The sequence below is a fragment of the Mauremys mutica genome, chromosome 2, assembly GCF_020497125.1.
Source record: "Mauremys mutica isolate MM-2020 ecotype Southern chromosome 2, ASM2049712v1, whole genome shotgun sequence".
Classification (NCBI taxonomy): domain Eukaryota; kingdom Metazoa; phylum Chordata; order Testudines; family Geoemydidae; genus Mauremys; species Mauremys mutica.
The window spans coordinates 164,131,844-164,159,460 of NC_059073.1; the positions used below are offsets into that span (position 1 = coordinate 164,131,844).

Consider the following 27,617-nt stretch of genomic DNA (forward strand, 5'->3'; position numbering starts at 1 on the left):
TAGGCACTGCAGGAGTGGCATGGAGATTGCTAACTCTTTCTCCTCTGTAGTGATTATAGTATCTGTGTTGGGCAGAGACCCTTGAGTACTTTGCCCTTTGTGTGTTCCCATTACCCCTCCACTCATCTTTTTTTCCCCCATTGACTTGTCTAACAGTTGCTTTCATTCAACTGCTCCACTTCTATAAGATGATATCTCTGTGGGCTGTTTATCAATGGCATGTCTGTTAACAGAAAGTGTAAGACTCAGTCCTGCACAAGTGACAGATTTAAGGTCTGAAACAAGAGCTTTATATCACTGAAAAGAGGAGATTCCTAGCTTATCTGTGGAATGATATAACAGGTCGAGCACTCACCAGCACAGCCCCTCCTGCTGGTTGCCTTGTGAATTAGTGCCTCAGCCTCAGAGCACCCCCTTCTGGCCGGTGTCTCACCTACCGCAGGCCCCATGTCCCTCCCGGACCCCGGTACCCCTTTCCTGGGGGTGCTGCCCTGCAGCAGTGCCCCCTGCACTCTGGGTCTCCCCTCCCAGGGGAACCCACTCCCCCTTCCCAGCTTTGCGAACAGGGGCTACTAACAGGGAGTTTCGAGAGGGAGTTCTCCAGGTGGAGGAGGAGCAAATACAGGACCCTTGAGGTAAGTGGCTGTCTGTAGTGTGTGTTTGTGTTTGGGGGTTACTTGTTGTGTGCTGAGCTTGTGTTTGTCTGTCTGTCTGTTTGTTTGAAGGGCCGTGTGCTGTGGCTGGCAGTTGGAAGCTGTGAGCTTCTAAAAAAGGTTTGAAATCTAGAAGCCTCTGTTCATTGGCTGAGCCTTAGTCAGGGGGCGGGGCTATCAGGAAGGCCAGGGCTTTATAAAGCAGTGAGTCAGCGACCAGGGAGCTTTATGAACAGGGAGTTTCGAGAGAGAGTTTGGAAGGGGGCTAAGGGAGGCAGGTATGCTGATGAGGCTTTCCGGGAAACTGTAGATTTGTCCCACCTCTGGTCAGACAGCCCCTGCACTGTTGAGGAGGATGAAAGGCTCAGGGAAGGAGAGCAGTTAATGGGAGCAGAGGGAAACCTTCCCATAATTGTGACCCTCCTTCCAGATGATGTTGGGGTATCCTCTCGCACTGAGGTTACCTCTCCGGGGGAGGGAACTCCAGTTTCTAGGAAAAGGCAGGTGTTAGTAATGGGAGATTCGATCATTAGAAACGTAGATAGCTGGGTTTGTGATGACCGAGAGAACCGTATGGTGACTTGCCTGCCTGGTGTGAAGGTTGCGGATCTCTCGAGGCATCTAGACAGACTTATGTGTAGTGCTGGGAAGGAGCCAGTGGTTGTGGTACATGTAGGTACCAATGACATAGGGAAGGGTAGGAGAGACGTCCTGGAGGCCAAATTTAGGCTGCTAGGAAAGAGACTGAAATCCAGGACCTCTATGGTGGCATTCTCAGAAATGCTCCCAGTTCCACGCGCAAGGTCAGATAGGCAGGAAGAGCTTCAGAGTCTCAGTGCGTGGATGAGACGATGGTGTAGGGAGGAGGGGTTTCGATTTATTAGGAACTGGGGAAACTTTTAGGATAGGGGGATCCTATACAGGAAGGATGGGCTCCACCTAAACCAAAGTGGATCCAGACTGCTGGCACTTAACATTAAAAATGTTGCAGAGCAGTTTTTAAACTAAGAGACGCGGGAGAGCCGATTGCTGCAGAGGAGCACATAGATTGGGCAGAGACTTCTGTTAGAGGAGACTGTATTGATAAAGATTCTCTAGGTTTTAGTCAGGAGGAGAGGATGGAAGAAGATAAAGTATGGGCCAGATCAGACGAGAAATTCACATAAAAAAGAATCTGACACATCAGAAAAGGGCAGACAAATAAACAGTGACAAGTTTTTAAAGTGCTTGTACACAAATGCTAGAAGTCTAAATAATAAGATGGGTGAAATAGGGTGCCTCGTGTTAAAGGAGGATATTGATATAATAGGCATCACAGAAACCTGGTGGAGTGAGGACAATCAATGGGACACAATCATTCCAGGGTACAAAATATATCAGAAGGACAGAACAAGTCGTGCGGAGGTGGGGGGGAAGTGAGTGGCACTATATGTGAAAGAAAAATGTAGAATCAAGTGAAGTAAAAATCTTAAATGAATCCACATGTTCCATAGAATCTCTATGGATAGTAATTTCATGCTCTAATAAGAATATAACAGTAGGGATATATTATTGACCTCCTGACCAGGACAGTGATAGTGACTATGAAATGCTAAGGGAGATTAGAGAGGCTATCAAAATAAAGAACTCAATAATAGTGGGGGATTTCAATTATCCCCATATTGACTGGGTACATGTCATCTGAGGATGAAATGCAGAGACAAAATTTCTCAATACTTTAAATGACTGCTTCTTGGAGCAGCTGGTACAGGAACCCACAAGGGGAGAGGCAATACTTGATTTAGTCTTGAGTGGAGCACAGGATCTGGTCTAAGAGGTAACTATAACAGGACCGTTTGGAAATAGTGACCACAATATAATAACATTTAACATTCCTGTGGTGGGAAGAACACCTCAGCAGCCCAACACTGGCACTTAATTTCAGAAAGGGTAACTATGCAAAAATGACGAGGTTAGTTAAACAGAAATTAAAAGGTACAGTGACTAGAGTGAAATCCCTGCAAGCTGCATGGACACTTTTCAAAGACACCATAATAGAGGCCCAACTGAAATGTATACCCCAAATTAAAAAAACACAGTAAAAAAACTTTAAAAAGAGCCACCATAGCTTAACAACCATGTAAAAGAAGCAGTGATATAAAAAGGCATCTTTTAAAAAGTGGAAGTCAAATCCTAGTGAGGTAAATAGAAAGGAGCATAAACACTGCCAAATTAAGTGTAAAAATGTAACAAGAAAAGCCAAAAAGGAGTTTGAAGAACAGCTAGCCAAAAACTTCAAAAGGTAATAAAATGTTTTTTAAGTACATCAGAAACAGGAAGCCTGCTAAACAATCAGTGGGGCCCCTGGATGATTGAGATAAAAAAGGAGCACTTAAAGATGATAAAGTCATTGCGGAGAAACTAAATGAATTCTTTGCTTCAGTCTTCACGGCTGAGGATGTTAGGGAAATTCCCAAACCTGAGCCGGCTTTTGTAAGTGACAAATCGGAGGAATTGTCACAGATTGAAGTGTCATTAGAGGAGATTTTGGAATTAATTGATAAACTTAACAGTGACAAGTCACCAGGACCAGATGGCATTCACCCAAGAGTTCTGAAAGAACTCAAACGTGAAGTTGCGGAACTATTAACTATGGTTTGTAACCTGTCCTTTAAATCAGCTTCGGTACCCAATGACTGGAAGTTAGCTAATGTAACCTCAATATTTAAAAAGGGCTCTAGAGGTGATCCCGGCAATTACAGACCGGTAAGTCTAACATCAGTACCAGGCAAATTAGTTGAAACAATAGTAAAGAATAAAATTGTCAGACACATAGAAGAACATAACTTGTTGGGCAAAAGTCAACATGGTTTCTGTAAAGGGAAATCATGTCTTACTAATCTATTCAAGTTCTTCGAAGGGGTCAACATACAGGTGGACAAGGGGGATCCAGCAGATATGGTGTACTTAGATTTCCAGAAAGCCTTTGACAAGGTCCCTCACCAAAGGCTCTTATGTAAATTAAGCTATCATGGGATAAAAGGGAAGGTCCTTTCATGGATTGAGAACTGGTTAAAAGACAGGGAACAAAGGGTAGGAATAAATGGTAAATTTTCAGAATGGGGAGGAGTAACTAGTGGTGTTCCCCAAGGGTCAGTCCTAGGACCAATCATAGAATCATAGAATCTCAGGGTTGGAAGGGACCTCAGGAGGTCATCTAGTCCAACCCCCTGCTCAAAGCAGGACCAAACCCAACTAAATCATCCCAGCCAGGGCTTTGTCAAGCCTGGCCTTAAAAACCTCTAAGGAAGGAGATTCCACTACCTCCCTAGGTAACCCATTCCAGTTCTTCACCACCCTACTAGTGAAAAAGTTTTTCCTAATATCCAACCTAAACCTCCCCCTCTGCAACTTGAGACCATTACTCCTTGTTCTGTCATCTTCTACCACTGAGAACAGTCTAGATCCATCCTCTTTGGAACCCCCTTTCAGGTAGTTGAAAGCAGCTATCAAATCGCCCCTCATTCTTCTCTTCTGCAGACTAAACAATCCCAGTTCCCTCAGCCTCTCCTCATAAGTCATGTGCTCCAGCCCCCTAATCATTTTTGTTGCCCTCCGCTGGACTCTCTCCAATTTATCCACATCCTTCTTGTAGTGTGGGGCCCAAAACTGGACACAGTACTCCAAATGAGGCCTCACCAGTGCTGAGTAGAGGGGAATGATCACATCCCTCGATCTGCTGGAAATGCCCCTACTTATACAACCCAAAATGCCATTAGCCTTCTTGGCAACAAGGGCACACTGTTGACTCATATTCAGCTTTTCGTCCACCGTAACCCCTAGGTCCTTTTCTGCAGAACTGCTGCCCAGCCATTCGGTCCCTAGTCTGTAGCAGTGCATGGGATTCTTCCGTCCTAAGTGCAGGACTCTGCACTTGTCCTTGTTGAACCTCATCATATTTCTTTTGGCCCAATCCTCTAATTTGTCTAGGTCCCTCTGTATCCTAGCCCTACCCTCCAGCGTATCAACCACTCCTCCCAGTTTAGTGTCATCTGCAAACTTGCTAAGGGTGCAGTCCACACCATCCTCCAGATCGTTAATGAAGATATTGAACAAAACCGGCCCCAAAACAAATCCTATTCAACTTATTAATAAATGATCTAGAGAAAGGGTTAAACAGTGAGGTGGCAAAGTTTGCAGAGGATACTGAACTGCACAAGACAGTTAAGACCAAAACAGACTGTGAAGAACTTCAAAAAGATCTCACAAAACTAAGTGATTGGGTAGCAAAATGGCAAATGAAATTTAATGTGGATAAATGTAAAGTAATGCACATTGGAAAAAATAACCCCAACTATACATACAATATGATGGGGGCTAATTTAACTACAACTAATCAGGAAAGAGATCTTGGAGTCATCGTGGATAGTTTTCTGAAGACATCCATGCAATGTGCAGCAACAGTCAAAAAAGCAAACAGGATGTTAGGAATCATTAAAAAAGGGATAGAGAATAAGATGGAGAACATCTTATTGCCTTTATATAAATCCATGGTATGCCCACATCTTGAATACTGCGTACAGATGTGGTCTCCTCATCTCAAAAAAGATATATTGAGATTAGAAAAGGTTCAGAGAAGGGCAACTAAAATGATTAGGGGTTTGGAATGGGTCCCATATGAGGAGAGATTAAAGAGGCTGGGACTTTTCAGCTTGGAAAAGAGGAGACTAAGGGGGGATATGATAGAGGTATATAAAATCATGAGTTATGTGGAGAAAGTGAATAAGGAAAAGTTATTTACTTGTTCCCATAATATAAGAACTAGGGGCCACCAAATGAAATTAATGGGCAGCAGGTTTAATATGAATAAAAGGAAGTTCTTCACACAGCACACAGTCAACCTGTGGAACACCTTGCCTGAGGAGGTTGTGAAGGCGAGGACTATAACAGGGTTTAAAAGAGAACTGGATAAATTCATGGAGGTTAAGTCCATGAATGGCTATTAGCCAGGATGGGTAAGGAATGTTTGTCTGTTTGTCAGAGGATGGAGATGGATGGCAGGGGAGAGATCTCTTGATCATTACCTGTTAGGTTCACTCCCTCTGGGGCACCTGGCATTGGCCATTGTCGGCAGAGAGGATACTGGGCTGGATAGACCTTTGGTATGACCCAGTATGGACGTTCTTATGTTCTATGCCCACCTTGCCTCAGTTGCTACTGCCAGTCAACATCTAGTCCCTTTCTCTGGGACAAACTGCAGTCTGTAATGGCCACTCATCACTGGCAAGGGGGTTGGACCAGCTGCCTCTGCCTATCCCCAGGTTGCACCTCTGCAGCCCCAGTACCTTCTTAGGCCTTTAAGAAGGCCTCAGCCTGGGGAGTTGCCAGGCTGGAGCTGCCCTTGCCCTGCTTCTGGTACCTTGTGCTCCCAGGCAGTTAGATCCTTCGCACTACAAGGCTGAAGTGAGACTGACCCAGCTCCTCCCTTAGCCCTTATATCAGGGCCAGCTGTGGCTGCCTCCCCAATCAGCCTACTTAAGCTGCCTTTAACCTTTTCCCCTAGGAGCAGGGTAACTGCCTTGCTATAGATGCACTTACATCTTGGCAGGTTCTGAGATACTGGACCTTAATATCACAGCATTTTCTATATGAAAAAAATAAAATAATTTTAGAGGTTTCTGAAATTGTATTAATTATAACACTTTTCTCCCTTGTACACCTGATTTCACAGGCAGAGGAAGATGAAAAATAGCATTAATAGTATTAATAATGCTTAAAAAATTCTATCAAATAATTTAAAAGTAGTTTTCTTTACAACATATAGAAAATATGTAACGGGTTGGTGTGGTATAGATGTTTAGGAGCACTTGTTTGAGATGACTTTTGTAACTCATGGTTTTGCCTGAATAGTATGACCAACCCAAACTCATAGGCCTGGTCTACACTAGGGGGTGGGGTTGATGTAAGATACACAACTTCAGCTATGAGAATAGAATAGCTGAAGTCAACGTATCGTCGTTTGACTTACCTCCTGTCCTCACGGTGCGGGATCAACAGCCGCGGCCCCCCTATCGACTCCGCTTCTGCCTCTCACCCTGGTGGAGTTCCGGAGTCGACGGGGAGCATGTTCGGGGATCGATTTATCGCATCTAGACAAGACGCGATAAATCGATCCCCGATAGATTGATTGCTACCCGCCGATCCGGCAGGTAGTATGGACATACCCATAGTCATCAAACCATTATACCACACCACACCAGCAAGTATTACAGCAGTTGCACATTACAGTATAGTTACTTTTCTGTTGTTTTAAAAAATAACAGTAGTATGAATGTTTTAGCATATTCAGATATGGCTCAAATTTCTCTTTGGGGGTTGTTTGACTCTGATAACATTTTCCTGCTCTGTTCTCTTGGAGTGCTGCTGGTGTTAGTTGTTCTGAATAAAAAGCTGATAGCGTGTTAATTAAGGAAGAAAGCTTGATAAGGGTGTGGTTAGTTTGAAATAATCATATCCTTGGTTTATGAGGAGAGATGAAGCAGTTTTATGTTATTAATTCCTAGAGTGCAATTCTCTCATGAACGTTGCCAGCCTTCCAAATTATTCTTTTTGTTAAGATGAAATATCTTAAATTTTATGTAGGGATCCGAACAATTTTGATCAGTGAATCTGTCAGTTTTGAGATATTTCAGTTTTGAGGGTCATAGTGATTCATCTAGTGTTAAATGAAAATAGAGTTTAATCAAATGAGATGCATCTTTTCCAGTGTATTTCACCAAATAAAACAAATTCATAATATACTGTGTTCAGGAGTATTTTTATTCCTGCTCACTCATTTATTAATACTGAAAGTGACACACTAAATGGTAGTCAGAGGAAGAAAGGGTGTTAGAAATCTCAGTGTATCATTAATTTGTGGCTTGTAGAAGTGTTTTGTGGATGGAAAGGACAATGTTTCCTGAGGCCCCTAATGAGGGGCAGTGCAAAATGTGCTGCAATCATTTAAAATAATATTTTTGACTTGTAGCCTTTGTAGGTTAATTTTATTACTTGATCCCTGTTTCTCTGTTAAAAATAAGTTCATTCTTTGAATTATTTTAGTAGCCCAAGACATAAAAGTAGTTATTTGAAATGCATTGCAAGAACAAGTTATATTGTTGCCAAAATCAGGTGAGAGAACCAAAAACTTGCAGTGTGCAAGGTAACATATTAGTATTTAACATTAATTTTCACTTGAACATTTGTTCAAGAGAACTCTTTCCTATCCAATACATGATGAATTAAAAATATGTTTAGAGGAGCTACAGATGAGTTGCTATGGTATTTGAAAGTTTAATCTTAACAGTTTTACTGCTCAGAAAAATATTATGACAAGTGTAATGGGAAGCTGTCTCTGGTCTTAATCATTTGTTATACCAAGGAGGTTAGTACTCATCCAACATAGAGAATCAAAATCTGGTTTATATAATAAAATTAGAACATTAAAAAAGTGCAATAAAAATCTAAGCACCCTGCTAGCGATGAGGCATGAATCCCAGTTTTTACTAGGTTAGTCCCTGTGTGGAGAACTGGTTATTGTGAATTGTGTTTTACAAGATTTTATAGATGCTGTTTTCCACCATTTCCACGGTATGCACTGTAAACCTAAAAGGTCCAAGAATGTCAAGTGCATTGAAATGAGAATTAATCACTTCCATTATGAATCCTTGAATTTAAGTATAAAGACTGTGCAATATGATTCGTAGTCAAGGGGGAAGAGCAAACAAGATGAGTCATTTACATCATAGTGAATTTTAATGCAGATACTCTTATGTGAAAATATCAGTAATCTATCGTTTACAAGGTAGTAATTACATTTGATCTAAGCCTGGAAACCTAAACCAGATGATTAAATAAGCATTTAGAATAATGCAACTTGTCTCAATGGAGCAGCTTGGGAACACCCACCTAAAGCTGTTTCCAAGCAATAATTGATTTTTCCCACATTGGCCATTTGTTTTGGGTGATCTCACCATATTTTGTTAGACTTATAAATATAGCCATCCTGTGTGCACCAGTTCAGTTTAGAATAGTCAAAGCCACAAAAGAAAGACAAAGTTGATGAACCTTCTTCCTGTCATATGATGGATTAATTGAAAGCTTTACGTTCATAATAGTCCCCCCCCCACACACACACAACCTGTGGTTTTAGGAGCTAGCTTCATCTGCTGTACAACACCAACTGTCTTTTATTTCCGAGTGGCTGTTAGCATTTCCTATGAGACTGAGAGCTGGCTTCCTCATTAGTCCATTGGGAGCAATTATAGGTATTGTGAAACTGAAGCTGGGGCTGAATGAATTCCAGTCTCTTTTTTTCTTGTTTGTTTTTGTGGAGGCTGGTGGGAATGCTTGCTGTGATTTGAATGCAATTCTTACCAGGACTGCAACTTTTCTTTCCCTTTGTTGATACCAAGGGGACAGTTTTGGCATCCGTATACAATTTTCTGCTGTAAGAAAGTGGACCACACATCAGAAGCTCTGTGCCTGTAGAAATAAATTGAAAGTGAACAGAGGGGCTCCCTTTGGTGATCTTGGTGCAAGTGAACATGTTTGTGCAGTGACCGTTTCCATACAGTACATTCCTGAGGGGAACAGAGCTTATGCTGCCATTCTAACTTTCCCCCTCTCTCTATTCTTTAAAGCTCTGTCACAACAGCAGGAGTCAGAGCTGAGCAAAGCAGTACTAGGAAGGCTGCTGGCACAATCTGCTTGACAGAAGAAACAAAAGACTAATGTAGAATGGGAGAAGGTGCCAAAAGAAATAGACCATACCTCCCTACTGAGTTCAGAATGTGCAGTTAGCTGCATTAGGTGGATGGCTAAACTGGGTTGATTATACAGGTTTCCCTGAAAATGATTTTTTGGAGGAGAGGCAGGAGGTTACTTTTGCTGACAACCTACACCTCACTAGACAGATGTGACATGTCTGCAAAAGGGACTTGTCATTTTGCCCCCTACAGCCAACTGCTGGTGGCAAAAGGGAGGAATTTTACACCTCTAAAGGTGTCATCTGATAGGCTATTGGAGCCATAGAGAAAAATTCATGTTGAGTCTGGTTTTCCTCTTTTGCTTTCGCTTACTCTTATGTTAATATTTACGTACTCTTTTGTTAATATTGATAAATCTTGAATGATGGACTGGATGCTTTAACTTGCAGCTTGTCAGTTAAAGACCTGCACCCAAGAAGGTATCAAATCAACTTAATCCCAGAAGAAATCGTAATAATAAATAAAATCGTGGTTTATCCAGTGAATCTTTGAAGCAACCAGCTGTCTTTGGAATTTCATGCCACTTTTCTGATTTACAGCTGCTCTACAATATTTGAAATGAGGCATGAACTGGGAAATTGTCAGTAAGTGATGAATAGCAGTGTGCATCCTTCCCAATCCAATTTGAGGCATGTGAAGAAAGCAGTAAACAAGAACAAGGCACTTGTATTCCAAGCAGAATAACCAGTCACTCTCCCTCTTGCCTTGTGTCTTCCATTTCAATACTGTTTTTTGTTTCTTTCAGTTTCCCCAATATTTGTGCTTTATTGGAGTATTCAAGGTATTGCCCATGAATCAAGATTTTTTCCCTCCTGCACTGCCTTTACAAACTTCTGCCTATGCATACTGAGATTGCTTTCATGTCTGTAAGATGCACAAGGCTTCCTGGCTAAAAGCAGATAGATTTTCACCCACACAACACAAAGGCTATGACAAGTAACCTAGCTTACAGTATGTGAAAAGGGAAGGAACCTGTGCATCATTTATCTCCCACCTCCCACCTTCAACTGAATGAATATTATACTGAAGTGAAACATTCAGCTACTCAGAGTGCAGTGGTGGTAGTTAGGTACTGACCCACAACTTATGGTATTTCTTTATTGTGAAAACTCTTGCATTCTGACTGACTTGAAGGTTGCTGTGTGCAGTGTTGTTGTAGCCACTTTGGTCCCAGGATATTAGAGAGACAAGGTGGTTGTGGTAATATCTTTGATTGGACCAACTTCTGTTGGTGAGAGAGACAAGCTTGAAGGTTTCCATCAGCCACTTGGAGAACAAATATTTGAACATTCACTGTGTGCTCAATTTATCAGAAAACAGAGTAGTCATACAAATTCCTCTGCTCTGATTGGCTACTACTCTCAGAAATGCCTAGCCTACTGCCCACAACCAACATGGTGGCCTCAACTTTTTACCTTCCTCCTCAACTCCTCTCCCCATATGTCCCAGATATTAAATATAATAAAACAAGGAGACAGAACAAGGAGTAGTGGTCTCAAGTTTACTAAGGTTTACTAAGGCAGGATGGGAAGAGATGACTTTGGTTCAAGCAAACAGGAGCTCTCTTAACAGCCATTCAGTTACCATTGGTGTAACCATTTAGTAAACCAAATCTGCAGTTTCAGTACTTTTTTTGTTTGTTTGTTTCAGTTCATGTCACTAATGTACTTAAAGGCATTCCCAATAAGACATGCTTTCAGTTGGGCAATTTACTGCAATTAGGTTTAAACAGAATTGATTGTACTACTCAGTTGTGAGTTGCCATTTATATCATGAGCTTTGTTGAATGAATTGTCAAGGATAATGAGAACTAATGCCAACCAGAAACACAAGATAACATGTCCATTATAAAGAGGACCTCAGTTACAATGTGATTACATGGCTGTATAAATTGCTGCATATCTACCTGGCTGCCAAAAGCTCAAACTTTCCCCAACTTTGATGTCAAAACTCCTGTTAAGAGAGAGGTAAATAGCTGCCCTCTCTCCTGTTGGAGAGAAAGCCTTTGTCTCCTTTTGTTCGGGTAACAGACTGGAAAGCGTAATATCAATGAGTATCCATAATTTCTTATACAAGGATGCTTAGGGTCATATCATGGATCTTGAAAGGCATATTGTGTGTGGAGGGAGATGACTAAATGTCATAGCAGTAGAGATGTGTGCAGGTTTTGTGTCTGTTGTTTGATGCTGCTTTGAGTTTTGAGTATATTGTAGTCTGTGGGGAGCTTGCTTCTGACGGTGAGCTTAGCAAGGAAGGCCAGAAGAGGATGGCAGGGAAAGATTTCTATCAGGATGTGGTCACCATACAGCATGGTTTTTAATTGTTTAAAGATACCCTGTAGGGTTCCAGTGTGATGTCGGAGGTGACAACTAAGGGTATATGGTTGGAGTTGTTTTTTTCTCGCCCCATATTGAATCAGGTTCTCTTGGGGCATATGGGTTGCCCATTCCAAGATGCAGTCTACTTCTTGTTTGGTGAAAGCAGTTTAAAGTGGCTTAACATGTGTATCCCAGTCTTTTCCCCAGATCATATTCTGTGGTATCTGAGTGCCTGGCTGTAGATAACAGATTTCTTGGTGTGTTTGTGGGGTTATTGGATCTGTGAAGGTAAGTGTGGTGATCTGTGGGTTTCTTGTATATAATTGTCTGCAGAGTCTGATTGTTGAAGCTGATTGTGGTATCTGGGAAGTTGATGCTGGTGTGAGAGTCTTCTGGAGAGAGTTTGATGTGATGATTGCTGAACTTGTGATGGAAATCTATATGGGAGATTAGGTCATTTGTCCAGGGGCTGAAAATATCATTGACATATCTCAGGTATATTATTGGTTTCATGGTGCATTTGTCCAGAAATTCTTCCTGAAGGTAGCCAATGAAGATGTTGGCATGTTGGGGAGCCTTCCTGGTACCTATGGCTGTTCCCGTGGTTTGGATAATGTGTTTGTTGTTAAATGTAAAAGTGTTATAGGTGAGGATGAAATAGATGAGTTTGGCAATGGGCTTGGGGTCAATATCTGAGTGTTGTCCTTTGTCTTGTAGATATTTGAGGCAGGTAGCGATGTCATCATGTTGAGGGATTTTGGTGTATAGGGTGATGACATAAATGGTGGCAAGAAAGGTGTTCTGAGGCAGGCTGTTGATGTGCAGAGTTCGGAAGAAGTCGTTTTTGTCCTGGAGGAATCTGGCCCTTTGTGTGGTGAGTGGTTTGAGAATAGTTTCTGTGAATCCCGATATTCCTTCAGTAAGAATGCTGTGGCCAGATAGGATGGGTCTGTCTGGGTTCTCTTGTCTGTGTATCTTGAGAAGCATGTAGATGTCTCTCAGGTGGGTTTGTGGAGAATGAGGTTGTAGAGTTTCTTTTGGAGTTGTTTGGGAAAACATTTGATAATATCCTTCAATTCCTGGGCGAACTGTGGTGTGGGGCCTTCTTTGAGTTCTCTATAGTAAGTGGTGTTGAAAAGTTCACTAGATGGCCTCGTTGACACAGTCATCATAGTTGAGGACCATAATGGTGGCCCTTTGTCTGCTGGTTTGATCACTATCTGGTGGTTGGATTTCAGGGACTTTATCGCTGTCCTTGCATATGTGGAGAGGTTGTGCTGGATGTGATGTTTGTTGAGGATTTCACAGTCACTTTTCATCCTGAATTTGTATTTGAAGGCATTATGTGTTGTGAAGTTACACATTCTTTATTTTGCCATCAAAGAGGGTTCCAGCATGTTTAGGGAAAGATTACTATAAAATATTTAAAGGCTCACTGATGCATTCTTAAAAAGCAAAATTCATCCCCTCCCCCTTCCAAAATTGGACCCTGGACCAAATGCATCTCTGGTGTAAGTCCACTCAAGTTAGTGGAGTTACACCAGTGATGAATTTGGCCACCTATCTTTTAAATGAAGTGCATGCACTCCATTGTTTAAATATTTTTGCAGCATTTAAACTAACAAAGTGGATAAGCCAGCTTGTGGAACATACTGACTCACATGAAAACTGGCTCAGATGTTAAACACTGAACATTTTTAATGGCTTTTTGTTTGTGCATTATTACTTCAGCTGTATAATTATGGGAGTCTGCTGCATATGACCAGACGCTTTCTTCATAACCTCAAGCTATATATAATCTGTTTTTTTCTCTTTCAAATTATCCTCTATGATTCTGCCAGACAACATATTATTCCCCCCCAGCAGTGCATACTGGAGGCAGTAGTGGATGTGATGCTTTCTGCATTGTTAGGCAATGAGCTTTATAAGCAGCCGCAATTTTCAGGATTAGTCCCTTCATTATTATTTGTAATCTGCATACCTGCATGAATCTGTTCAGTCTTGTTTTCCAGAAGTCTGGGCTCTGACTGAGGTACTGTGAAGTCACTTTTCTTGGAAAAATTTCACTATATTATTATTTTAACAGAGATTCACTCTAACTTGAATTGTGGTTTGCTTATTGCAGTGCATTGAAACAATTTGGAACTTGAGTCTGTTTAATTACACCTCTACCCCGATAGAGCGCGACCCGATATAACACAAATTCGGATATAACGTGGTAAAGCAGCGGGGAGCCCTTTTAAAGCGCCACCCGAGCCCCGCTGCTTTACCGCGTTATATCCGAATTCATGTGGAGCACCGGGCCCTTTAAATCACCACCTGAGCCCCACTGCCAGAGCTCCGGTGGTGATTTAAAGGAACTGAGGCTCCCCACAGTAGCTGGAGCACTGGGCCCTTTAAATCCCCGCCGGGGCTCTGGCAGACGATGTAACGTGGTCTCACCTACAAGTCGGTGAGATTTTTTGGCCCCTGAGGACCGTGTTATATCGGGGTAGAGGTGTATAACTGGAGTTTAATTATATCCAAGTTCACATTAAGCAGATTCCACTGTATCTGAAAGCTTCAGCTCTGACATTCTGTCACTCATTCGTACGCATGTATTTGATTTTAAGCTCCTCAAGGCTGGGACCGTGTCTTCCTATGTTTGTATAGTGCCAGCACAATGGAGCCCAGTCCTAATTGGGACCTTTGGGCAGTGACACAATTCAAATAATAAATTCTATTCACTTTTTGGCTGTCAGCACTGCTCTTCACCAGGCATTTCAAAACACATATACCTAGGGTTGTCAGCTGGTATTTTAATGTCACAATCTAGTCTTCTAACTTAATAACAACAACATGCACCAATAGTGCTTTGTATCTGTAGATTTTAGAGTACTTAAAGTTGTGTGAACGTTATTGTCCAAAGGTACAGCGAGGTAATGGAGATGATCAAGATCAGACTACAAATCAGCAACATAACTTGGAATATTATCCAGGTCTCCTCAGTCTACTTGCCAAAAGCTGTCCCTTAATGAAGTGTGCTACAGATAATTTAACAGCAATAGCCCAACTGTATTTTGCAGCACAAAAATACCAAATATTTATTTTAAAATGGTAAATTAACTGATATAGGAATATGTAGGGCTGTATGAAATCTATTTTTTATTGTGGATATTAGGATTTGTTAGTTTCTGATCTTTTTTTCCATTAAAAAAAATTAATTCCATCTTCATGGGTTTTTTAATCAAAATTGTTTGATACATTGGCAACAATTAAGTAGCCTTACTATTAATGCATAAAAATTTTCAGAATTGGATTGCAATGGGAAAAACTGATTTTACAAAAAAATCCTGAAATTTAAACAAAACATCCTGCAGATATAAAATACATGGTAAAAGTAACACATTTTAAATCACTTTTTAATGTGCACTCGGTTATACCACCAAAATGACATTGCTGAACAGTAACACAAGAAATTCACAGAAGTAAGAGCCTCTTACAGTGTCAATTTAACTGCCAATATAATTCATATTTGAATAATTTAAAAAATAAAAATAATGCACTAAACAAAATAATCCAGCCTTGCTGCAGTCCTTGTTGCCATTTTAAATTAAGCTTGGTACTTTCAAACTTCCTATAGTCTGAAGGAATGCTTCAGTTCATTTCAAATGTGATTAAATAATTTCAAACTATCAAATCAACAGCTTATTGTTGAGTAGCATTAGAAATTGACAAACTTAAATGTCATTATTTTTGCCATCTCTGGCAGACATCTCCATTGTGGTACATTATGGCTAGCCTTTTAGTGTTTTCCTCAGAAAGTGATTCCCTCTTGTCTGTAAGTAGATTTTTATATTTACTAAAGCTTCTCTCTGTCTACAGAACTAACAGGGAAGAAGATGTAAGGTAGGGCAACCTCTGCTCCATTAGGCATTAATCCCTTCATAACCTTCCAGTAAGTGCAAAGATCCAGTGGATCTGGGATGGGCTCATTCTGAGTGTTGTGCAGAAACACCAGCCATTGTTCACACCGTTCTGGTGGGGGATGGGTGAGAGATGGTGGTTTTCTGTACCGATCAATGTTTTGTTGCATGGCCAGGGGTGAAAGTAACTCTGGATACTTACCGGTATGGGGCCGGGGCGGGGTCTCGGGCGGAAGTAGGGTGACCAGATGTCCCGATTTTATAGGGACAGTCCTGATTTTTGGGTCTTTTTCTTAGATAGGCTCTTATTACCCCCCATCCCATCCCAATTTTTCACACTTGCTGTCTGGTTGCTCTAGGCAAAAGGGGCGGGGATGGGGGTCAGCATTCCCCTGCCAGCCCTTCCAGGCCACCAGGCACTGCCCAGGGCTCCAGTGGCGATTTAAAGGGCCCGGGGCTCTGTACACCGCTGCCATGGTAGCAGCAGCAGCATCCGGAGCCCCGGGCCCTTTTAAATTGCTGGCCCCAGTGCAGCTGCTCCCTTTGACCCCCCCTCCTCTGCCCGTCAGCAGTCGAGTGGGGGACAAAAGGGGCAGGGATGTTAAAGCGCTGCTGGGTCCTTTGCCATGGCAGCACTTTAACGTTGTTGCACCCCCCTCGTTGGCCCTGCCAGGGGGGCGCAGCAACATTAAAGTGCTGCTGCAGCAGCGCTTTAACGTCCCTGCCCCTTTTGTCCTCCCCTGTCGGCGGCCCGGCTGTTACAGACCCTACATACCATATGGGCCGGTGCGGGTTCTTACCAGTACTCCATACTGGCCTGCACCAGCTCACTTTCACCCCTGTGCATGGCTAGAATCTGCCTGGAAGCTGCAACGCCTGACATGAAACTGACATAGCAAGGAACTGAGTTCTCAGAAGCTGATCTTAAATTCCAGATGCTGACGCTTCTCCCTGCGCTGGGTGGTCTCTTAAATTCCAGAGGCCGGCCCTGAACTTCCTTGTGGCCCCAGCTCCCTGCATCACTCTCCCTCTTACCTGCAGAGGCTGCAGCTCGCCCTGCTCACCTGCTGCTGCAATCCTAGTGCCAGGGAGAGCGTGGATTCCATGTTATTGTTTTGATTCTGCAATTCCATCCATGTTCTCATTAATGTGGATTTCATAGGGCCCTAAATATGGTGTTTTGTTGCATATGATAGGTATTTTTGTCTTTGAGAGATAGCTTATCTTCAGTCAGAACTGATGAACATTTTTGCAAAATTTAACAAAAGTTTTCAAGCTCCTAGAGATTATTTATGCATCACAACATTCTGCGTTAATGACTTTGGTTTATGGCCTGATGTACTTCTTTGATGTAGCATTTATTTCCTTCCTGAGATCCAGTTCTTTCCTTTAACAGGAGAGTGAACAATGATCTCGTCGCTATAGATTAAGACCCTGTATCAATTTCCATTTGTATGATGATTGTTTAATTCTACCATTAGTTTGTTGTAAGGTCCTCCTGCTTTCTTCCTTTTTAGACAGTGCATAGTGTGTACCTCATCCACTGTGTCTTTTGGGGGTCTACCTCCCTGGGCTGGAGGTTCTGTTCAATAGTCATCTTTTCATTTTCTAGCTAAGTGTTCACTCATTTATGACCCAGGGCCATTTTACATTTACAAACTGATGCAAAATGAGCTTCTCCACAGCTGAAACATCCCTACGGCATCTGAGGCCAGGTCTACACTACACACTTACTTCAGTATAACTACGTTGGTCAGGAGTGTGAAAAATCCACTCCCCTGAGCAACATTAGTTATATCGACCTCAACCCCCCAGGTAGACAGCGCTATGTTGGCGGAGAGCTTCTCCCATCAACATAGCTACCACCTCTTGCAGAGGTGGAGTTATTAGGCCAACTGGAGAGCTCCCTCCTGTTGGCTTACAGCTTCTTCACCAGAAGCGCTATGTAAGTTTCTAGTACAGACCTGCCCTGAATCTCTTGCAAATGGCTTTGCATTTTATTTGTTGAGTCAGTTTGATTTGCCCAGCATTCTAAGTGCAAATCCTGTAGGTTTTTCACTGCTGTTTGCATTGCTGTTGCTAATATTACTGCTTTAGGCCAAGTTAAATTCCCCTCCACTAACAACTTTTTTTGAAATCTCTTATTAGTAATACCAGAAACAAATCTGTCCTGCATTTTATCCTCTAAGCCAGTTCTGCATGAGCAATATTTTGTTAGTCTGTTTAGCTCTGTCATATACACAGCTACAGTGACACTCGGCCTCCTCATTGTAGGATGAAACTGGAAATATTCCAAAATAATGTTGTCTGGGTTTGTGGTGAAGCGCTCTGTTAAGATCTTTTGAAGCGCTCTGTTAAGATCTTTTGCAGATCTTCTAAACATTTATCTCCTGTTTCTGTAGTTGTAACAAACTCCTTAAGAGGGAGTAGGTTTTACTGCCACAGACACAAAGGGAAATTGCTTTGTTTGTCTGTAACTATAATCTCTTTTATAAGCAAATAGTGGCCCAGTCTCTCAATATGTGGCTGCCAATCCTCATTTTCTGCATGAAATTCCTCAATTTTCCCATAAATTGCCATTCTTATGCCCTCATCACCAGTTTTGTAAAGGGATCCTCACTGCACAAGAAACACTCTTTCCTTACTGCTTTATTCAACTACAATCAGAGTGGGGAAAACAAATACTAACTAAACATGAAGAAAGGGAGGGGAGGGAGCATGGCACCAGCCCATAATACTATGAGTAACCCAGTAAGTCCCCTGATCACCACTTCACTACACTTTTCTTATGTCTTTTACTGGCAGAAAAGGTCCATTACACAAAGTACACCCTCATGTTTTGTTTACCAACTCAACATTTTGGGGAAGTTCATGCAATAGTTAATATTTAGGAATGCACCATTATACTAGCGAGGGCAAAATACTTGTACTTATACACTCCATAGCTGTTGGGTTTTTTGTTTGTTTTTGATATCCAATAAATTATTGAATGCCAGCGTCTGAAAAACTATAATATAGGTAAACTTTGTAACAGTATCTCTGATTAGATGTGTGGCCATTTGGGCTGGGAAGCCTGACTCTGCAACCCTTATTCACATTCACTGAAGAGGGCTGCAGGAGCTCATTCTGTTGGCAGGAATGTCAGCCATAATGTAATTTGAGATTCTATGCTGCATTCAAAGATATTTCTCTCGTGATGAATGGGTTTTGGCCCATTTTGGCACCAAATTAATTACAATTAAAATAACCTTAATACAAACTGTTCTAATAAGCCAGCCAGTGGCACCTTTGTGCGAGCAGCCAAGTGATGGAGTATCAAGAATCTGGAGGATTCCAGGAAAATTGGAAGGAGCCGGAGGGTGGGCACCACCTTGTTCATTGTAGTGTGTTGTATGTCTGTGTGGGAGCTCTGTGGGAGGAGGAAGGCCTGTGTTGCCATGGGTGGGGTGTGCAGGAGCCTGTGGAAAGAATTGTGATGAACATGGATAGATAGGGTGACTGGAGAGCACTTTGGACTCAGACTTGTGTGTGTCCAAGGGCAGGAGAAGGCCGAGGAGCAATGTACCCTGCCAGGTTGGAGGCCCAAACTTAGCAGGCACCAGAGGAGCAGCTACCTCCCCAGGCTAGCACATCTCACTGGTGTGAACCACAGGTAGGATTAGAGGCAGGAGGTGTGGGTTGAAGGTCTGTGGCACCTGTTAGGCGGAGGAAGGGATTGTGCTGTTGTTTCATTGTTGCTGTTGAAGTTCCTTCAGTTTCCCAGCCCCGTTCTGGCCCATTGATGTGTCTCATCCCTTTGCATAACATTCTTTGATATAAATGGTTACAAAACTCCTCTGTGCATGGTTGGGTTTTGTGTCAGGTGTTTCCAGACCCACATAAGCAAAAGGGAAAATGCCCAACCTGGAGAGGAATAGGTGCAGGCTCATTATTTTAGAACATATACCGGCACCTGTGTCCAGCATGGGGGGAGGATAGGAGAAAAAAGGAGTTGATTAACTGTTTTGTCTATGTTCCTAACCAAAACCCTCACCTTCTAAAGGGAAAGAAACAATCTGTTTCTCTTTTCTACCTAAATACCACCAATTCAAATCCCCATTATAGTGTGGTGAAGATGGATTTTGTTGGTGTCATACAAGAAGAAATTACAAGACTAGTGAGAGCTTTGGAGCCGGGGGAAAAAGAGAGTGCCGAGTTGAGGATGTTATTGTGTTTGTGAACTTAAGAGGTAGGGAACATGGTGGGGTTATATTATGATAAAGAAAGAGTCTGAGGTTAGAGGCTAAGGCAATAGTTGAAATGGTGGAAACAGTAAAGAGGACTCTCAAGGAATAGTCCGCAACAGAGGACGAGAACTATGAGAGTGCAATCACAAGAGCCTGGAAAAGAGAGGAAGCAGGAAACGAAAGAGTAACCAACCATGTGAGCAGGTAGGTCAGAATGGCCTTTTCACCTCAGTAGGAGGAGTAATTGCTCTTGGTGAGGATAGTGTTGGTGGAGTAGAGAGCAGAAAAAAGATTAGAGAAATTGAAAGGGAGACTTGGAAGAGGGGAAGTCTAGGCAGCCAGTTCAAGAATTGTTGAGACAAAGGGGAAGACAGAGTTTGGTTGGGACTTTTAGAGTTCAGAACATTTGATGGAAAGTACTTTTCATGATGGAGAATATAAGAGCATGCTTGTAGATAAGTGGAAAGGAGTCACAGGATAGAGAGCAGTTAGTGCCAAGGAAGGAGTTCAGTAATACAGACTTTTTCATTATCAATTTTAAGAATAGCAAAGTCAGTGATTCTCCAAACTTGTAATTCTTTGAACCCTTTAATATCAGAAAGATCCACTTGTGGATCACCTGCTTCCTAACCTGCTCCCATTGTCTTCCTTGTGGCATTCTGTGTCTGTTCTGGTGGAAGGAGCTTAGATAACAAGAGATTGGGAATTGCAATGGTAAATCAAATGACAATGAATGGCCCCTATTATTATTGTTTAAAGTATCTATACAGGAAAAAGGATCTGGAAAGAACCTTAATTGTTTCATTACAGTGTCACAAACCCATGGGTGGAATGCTACAATGCAGGAACTGCAGTTTTCTCTCAGAAAATCTGTGGCTGGTGTATAAAATTAACCACAGACCATTGAACTGCAAACTGCTCTGTACGTATGAAGAAAGGTGAGGAATTGTGCTGTGCTTAACTCTGCATATATGGTAGAGGAGCTGAGGATCAGAGAAGGATGGATGAATGGAGAGAGCTTTGTTCCTGCCTACAGTGAATGAACCCCTTTCCTTTCAACCCCTGGAAGGAAACTTTAAATAGTATGATTTATAATTTGTATCTCTTTGCAGCCTTAATAATCAAGTTAATAATAAACAAAAATATAGATAGATCTCCTGCTGCTGTAGTCTGAAAATGTCCCAGGTATCTCTTAGCTGCCTGAGCCCTTCACACATCGGTTTCCTTATTTCTGATTCTGAAAATGTTGAAAGAACTATTAGAAAAGGGCACTGCTTTTGAGGTCTTTGAGGTGTCTCTGGTGGTGCAATTTCTCTGTATGTTTTTTTTTTAATGTGACGTTGATTTTGTACTGTGTGCATTAACACAGTTCTGGTAATTTAGTTGCTATGGAAGCCTTTCACATGGAGACACTGAATGTGACTGAATTATATTTTTACTCAGTTTCAGTTCACACCCCCCTGCACTGCAGCTTCCTGCTGCTCTTACAGAGGAACCACATGATCCAGTCTAGGTGGGGTTCCTTCGTAACCAGGGTTGGCTAGCTATTGGCCCTCCCTCCCCTAAGGGCATGCCACTCTGTTACAAGTCCAAAAAATGCTAAATGAAAAATGACTAGTCTAAAGCTCTTGAATTCAAAAGCAATTTTGGATGTGATGGAGACATCAGAGACACTTTATGTAATTTAGTCTTTGATCAGCTTCTCAGCAGTTGACTGTTTCATTGGAAAGGTGCTATGACTTACAAAGTGGATTTGTCCCTACATCTTTGTTTTGAAAAGTAACACTATAAAATAGATATTTTCCCCTTAAGGTGTTGAAAGCAAGTGATGAAAGGGCAGCCATTTGTAGACATTTAGAGAAAACACTGAAAATGCTAATTAGATGAAAAATAACCAGGATATAGCTTCTGAAAGGGGAAAAGAGGAAAAAAAGACGTTTCTGTGCATTGGAACAACATATCAGGAGACACTCAGCCTTTGGTTGTTTGACTTTCCAATTGTTTGTAATTTAATAGCTTCATTGGATACATGCTACCAGTTAGTACATAAATACTGTTTTGTCAAGTTTTCTTATTTTTAAAAGCTTTTTCACTTTTGTCCTTAGATTTTAACATTGGTGATTGGAAAAAAAATGCATCTCTTTCTCTCAACGGATGTTTTCTCTGTCATGTCATGTTCATTCTTTGAATGAATCTATGAATCAATATGAAGGTAATCATACAAGTCTACAAAATTCTTGATTCCAGACTTGGAGCTACAATAGGAATCTTTTACCAACTTGCAGTTTTTCCATGCACAGGGATCTCCTTGAAATCCATGAGAGCTCTGCATGTGAAAGGATAGCAGGCTCAGGATCTCAGAGGGATCCTGAATTCATTGTACTCGTTGTGTATTCTGTCCTCAACTTTAGCTAGCTGAATGCAGAATGATTTTTCTAACTGTGGTATACACATAAAAAACTTGAAGTGATGATATTTTTTTAAAATTGAGCTTTTCAATTTATGTTTATTTGTACGTAATTTATTTTAGAAAATAATCTGCAGACTTTAAATTTAATCCATCGTAGAAAAGAAGAGTGATCACTATCTGACATCACGATTTCCTGAAAAACCAATACAAAGGCCCATGAACTTTCAAAACAACACTATTAGGGCCTAATTCTCCCTTCTTACCCATACCACAGCCTCTGTTGTACTGGTATTCTGACCCCTCCTAAATCTCTTCCACATTTGTGTTGGTGTATCTTCAAAAGGGAGCATAGTTTGCCAAACAGTTGTGTTTCTAACAAAAAAGTACACCTGTACCCCGATATAACGTGACCTGATATAAGACAAATTCGGATATAATGCAGTAAAGGGGGGTGGGGCTGCGCACTCCAGTGGATCAAAGCAAGTTCGATATAACACGGTTTCACCTATAACACAGTAAGATTTTTTGGCTCCCGAGGACAGCGTTATATCGAGGGAGAGGTGTATTTCTTTGAGTGTTACTATCGGAAATAAATAAATGTTAAGACAGTGGAATGAACCTGCTGCTTACATGTTTTCTGTGAGATCTGTCAGCTGAATCAGAGAGCCAAAATCTAGTACTGAGGAATATCATGTGGATTTGTGGGTTCCTTTGGAGGACCTTGGATCCATAAGTCAGTAACTGGGTTAGAATGAATATACAGCAGTGTTTTCATTTGAGACCAGATCCATACTTGTTTTTTGTGGCCGGAAGGAAAACATTAGCCATTTCACTCACTTGAGTAGCCTAACAGATAAGAAGCACTTCTTATTGTAAGTTAAATATAAAATATATTTTAAAATAAAGGGCCAAATTCTTACTCCAGTTATAACAGTGCAATCCCATTGTCTTCAATGGCAATGAGTGAAGGCAACTGGGAGAAGTTTGGTGCAATGTGTTTAATTTATAGTTGCCATTTCTAAGCCTAGTTGGCCATGATCCTAATTAAATAAAGACAAATGATGATAGCAGTGTGGGAGTCTTATACAGAAAGACTGTTTTAAAAGGTATTTATCTGTTCTAATACTGGATCAACAGTGAAAAGAAACATTTACACAGTTAAGTGCAGTTCACCTCTGAAAAGTGACTGAAAAAATGGGATTGTGGGGTTCCAGGCTTATTGTATCTCAGCGATTTCCATATCACAAGTGCGCAGTTTACAAATGTCAGCCCTGCACACACAGTCTGGGTTCTGAGATCCAAAAGAGGTCTTTTCTTCTTATCACCGGTAATAAAGGTTGTGCAGGGCAAATGTTGCTCTTAGTGATGTCTTGGCTTTCAGTGGGTTTGCACACATGTAAATGGAACTTAGCAGACAATTCTGATGCCGATGCACAAAGTGTAATATAGTCTATTTCACTCTCTTTCTGCTGTTCCAGTTCTGCAAGGACAACAGGAATGTAAAGGAGTAAACATATTTTTGTCATAAATTCAGTAGATATGACTGCTGAAATAAGCTACAATTTTTTACACTTTTTAGAGTAGGTTGTAATTTATTATTTTAAAATGTTTAATTTCTAACTATTAATACTTACATGCAGCCAGATCAATACACAGGTAAAATCAAAAGTCAGATTAAAAAAAAAATTAATCTGGCCTGTGGTGTCATATGCAGAGAGATTTAATAAACTATGGAAATTAAACATATGACTCTTTAAAACAGCAAAATTTTACCCTCTAGAGAGAGGACACTCATGTATCCTTTTCCCTGTTGTTCTGTATTTATATCTACTTTTAAAAACAGTGGATGATGCAAGATTTAGTAAAGCTGTTTCAGTTATGCCTTTTGATTTCTAATGTGTACTCTTGTCAGTGCTAAGTCTTTCCTAGTTTGATCATTTCTCTTTTCTCTGTTGGATGGCCAGTGGTTTTGAAAAGACATGTGGATCACGTGAAATGTATTGCTGGTTTCAGGTCACCTCCTAATGATCAAGTGTCACCATCAAGAAAAACACCACCATGTTCGAAACTAATTTGCACCCTTGTTGACACTCTCGTTTGAGAGGCTGAGACTGAATGATCATAAGGGCTAAATTCCCCTTGCCACTCTAGAGTTGTTTAAACAACTTAAGTCAGCAAGACTGTTGGGAGGCTCCGATCTTTTGAGAATTAATCCACTTGTGTAGGAACCTTATTTTAGATGCTTCTTTTTTAAAAAAAATCTGTACTTTGGTCTCTCAAAGCAAAGTTGAGGCATGTTGGTGAGACAAGGGGTCATCTCACTTGCTAATGCCTGTGCTGTACCTGTTCTGTGGATAAATACATACAGAGCCAGCCTTAGCATTTCTGGGTGGAGCTGCAAGACAATTATTTTACTTCCTTCATATCAAACATAAATGACTCCTGTTCTATCATCACCCTGCTATACATACTGGCAGATTTATGATTTTGGGGAGGATCAACAAAACTATTCTGTAGGGAATCCCCAGTCATAATTCACTCATTTATGTAAAAAGGACAAGGAATTACTTTTTATGTCATCACTAGCCTCCTGATGCACAAAGATCATTGTGCTGTTGTTGGTGCTGGAATCTATACATAATTGCCATATTCAGAAATGTGTCTCAATTTACAATTTCCAAATCAGATGGAGGACTGGAGGTTCCTATGTCCCCAGTCACTGGAGAATGTTGTGTACATTTTGGTGAATTATTGTAGTTGAATAAGTCGCACATTACAAATATTAATTAAGCAGTTGTCTCAGCCTACTGTGGAGAAGGTAGATAAGTATTATTCTTCCCATTTTACTGATAGGGATATTGAGGCAGAGAGATTCAAGTCTGATTTTCAAAAGTGCTGATCGTCCAGAACTGTAACTGAAGTCAGTAGGAGTGCCACATTCTCAACTCTTCTGAAATTCAGGCCTTCGGTTTCTCAGACGATACAGTGATGGCGAAATACAGTGCCTAAATAGATGGATAGAAAAGGGAATCAGTATCAGAGCCGGAATGAGAACTAGAGTCACAGCTTTCATCCATGTAATTAATCTACTACACTCAAGCTACTGAGCTACGTTTCCTTGTAGCCAGAGGCCATATTGTCTGCTCAGTGGAAGAGCCAGCTTAGCTGGCAGGTGTTGGGAGGGAGAATGCACTTGCCTTGTTTGCATCAGTTGTAATCTATGGCTATGGATGCACTGCCAATGAGCTCAGACTAAGTGGATGGGAATAGCAGTGTGCACCAAAGTGCTGCACTGTAACTCCCCGAGGTGAACGCTGCAGGCATGAACTAAAGCAGGGATTTGTTTACCTTTGTTTACCTGCCGCATACACAGGTTCGGCCGATCGTGGCTCCGTGTTCCAAAGGTTACCGATCCCTGAACTAAAGACTCCTAATTCACATAACATAGTCCTCTTTAAACAAGACTACATTATCCTCAATATCCCAATGTCCATTGTCTCCTGTATGTCCATCTTTTAGACTGTACATTTTTTGATGCAATATTTTTTGTTTTATAAAGTGGTAAGTACATCATTGGTGATAAACAAATAATAGTAACAGATGTACTTGTAATTACAGCTCATAGTATTGTGAATATTATCCAGCACTAGTTTCTGATTCACAGAGCAAAAACTCAAAAGTCACCTTTCATGTGGGGCCCAAACAATGGCAAATACTTTACCTGTAAATATTGTTTTCAAATTTGGGAACAGTAACTCTTTAAAATCACAATAGAAGATCACTAGAAGCAGGCCAACAGAGAAACTAAGGTGTAATACAGATCAACAGCCAACTTGTATCTGAGAAATGTCCTCATTCCAGTGGTGCAGAAAATATACCATCTAAAATATTTTGAGAAAATGAAAGTTAAAGCTTAGGGATTTGAAATAACTTTATTCTGTAAAGTGGTACTTCACCTCTGTTTGGTTTTTTTTTACTTCTTTTAAAGCTGTGTTTCTTCATAGCTCCATAGCTGAGGCAAAGGAATAGTCCAAATTTCAGAAAAAAAGTACTGTGCTGATAAGCAGTCTCTTCCGAAAGGGCATTTATTCATCATGTAGCTTTTCATAATGTACCGGCTGTACAAACAAGACATGAGCTTCACTGTGGGGTAAGCAATGACATTTGAAATAAAGTTGATTATCCGAGTCCTGAATATGCAGTTCCCTTCTAGAATGTAGTATACTATGTTTGTGCTTGTGAGTGCATATGTATTTTTGTAGCCAAACAATTGCTCTGATTGTAGGTGCCTAACATGAGACACTTTAAAGGGGGCTGATTTTCAGAGTGCTCAGCTCTGTCTGAAAATCAAGTTCCTTTAAAATCTCTCAAGGTGAGACCCCCTCCCCCCATTTGAGACACCCAATGTCACTTCTGAAAATCTTGGCACTGTGCGTGTAAGTGTATAATATATGTATTGATAAAAATAGGACTATTAGATACAAATGGAAATCTATGGCAGATAATTGATATTTGTGTTGGACATCTCAAATTGAGATAGATTAGAATTTGAAAAGCACACAAGCATTCATAACAGAAATTAACATAAGTGTCAGAACCAAAGAGTAATAGTTTGTATAAGTGTTTCGCTCTTTACCTACCCCTCTTCTTTCTATTAAAAAACTTTAATGAATTGTGTATAATCAGCACAATTGTTCTAGAAAACACATTATGGATTAAAGAGATTGTGGCTGCTATCGAATCTGGTTAAAATGTTAAAAAAATTATATAAACCCTCTCCTCTAGTTTTCTAACTATGTATCCTTTGTGGTGTGGGGCAGGCTGCCATGTGTAGTACTGTGGTAAAATTATTTCTAGATTTTAAAGAGGTAAATAAGGTATTAATAAACAATATTTATAAAATGAAAGGTATAGAAAATATGTTGTATTTTTAGAAACTGAATGAAGTTGTCCAGTGGGAAAATGTTATGTGAGGACTTGAAGGTTGTCCTTTAGAGTCTGGGGTATTATTTTCTCTCCTAAGAATGTGCAAGGGATATTTAGACAACATACGGTGCAGAATATATTTATAGCAACATTTGTAAGAACCATCTATGAGATTCAAATGAAGCTACTATAATTTCATTAGAGCTTTGTTGTCGTCATGCCATAAAAAATGCTGAATAGTATAATCTGTCCTTGCATTATTTCTTGAGATAAAATTATACGATTGTACAAAAAATTACCTTTTTAAAAAAGTGTTTTGTGAAGAGGTGCTGCAACACCACTTTATTTTGTGAAAGTTACATTTATACATAGAGTTTATAGGAAAGTCCAGTG

General features: G+C 40.9%; 1 protein-coding gene across 1 annotated transcript in view; it reads left to right on the plus strand.

The window, feature by feature from the left end:
• The window catches only part of SEMA5A (semaphorin 5A), a 668,529-nt gene that overhangs the window by 124,355 nt on the left and 516,557 nt on the right, over positions 1–27,617 (plus strand). The gene's annotated exons all lie outside the window — the stretch shown is intronic.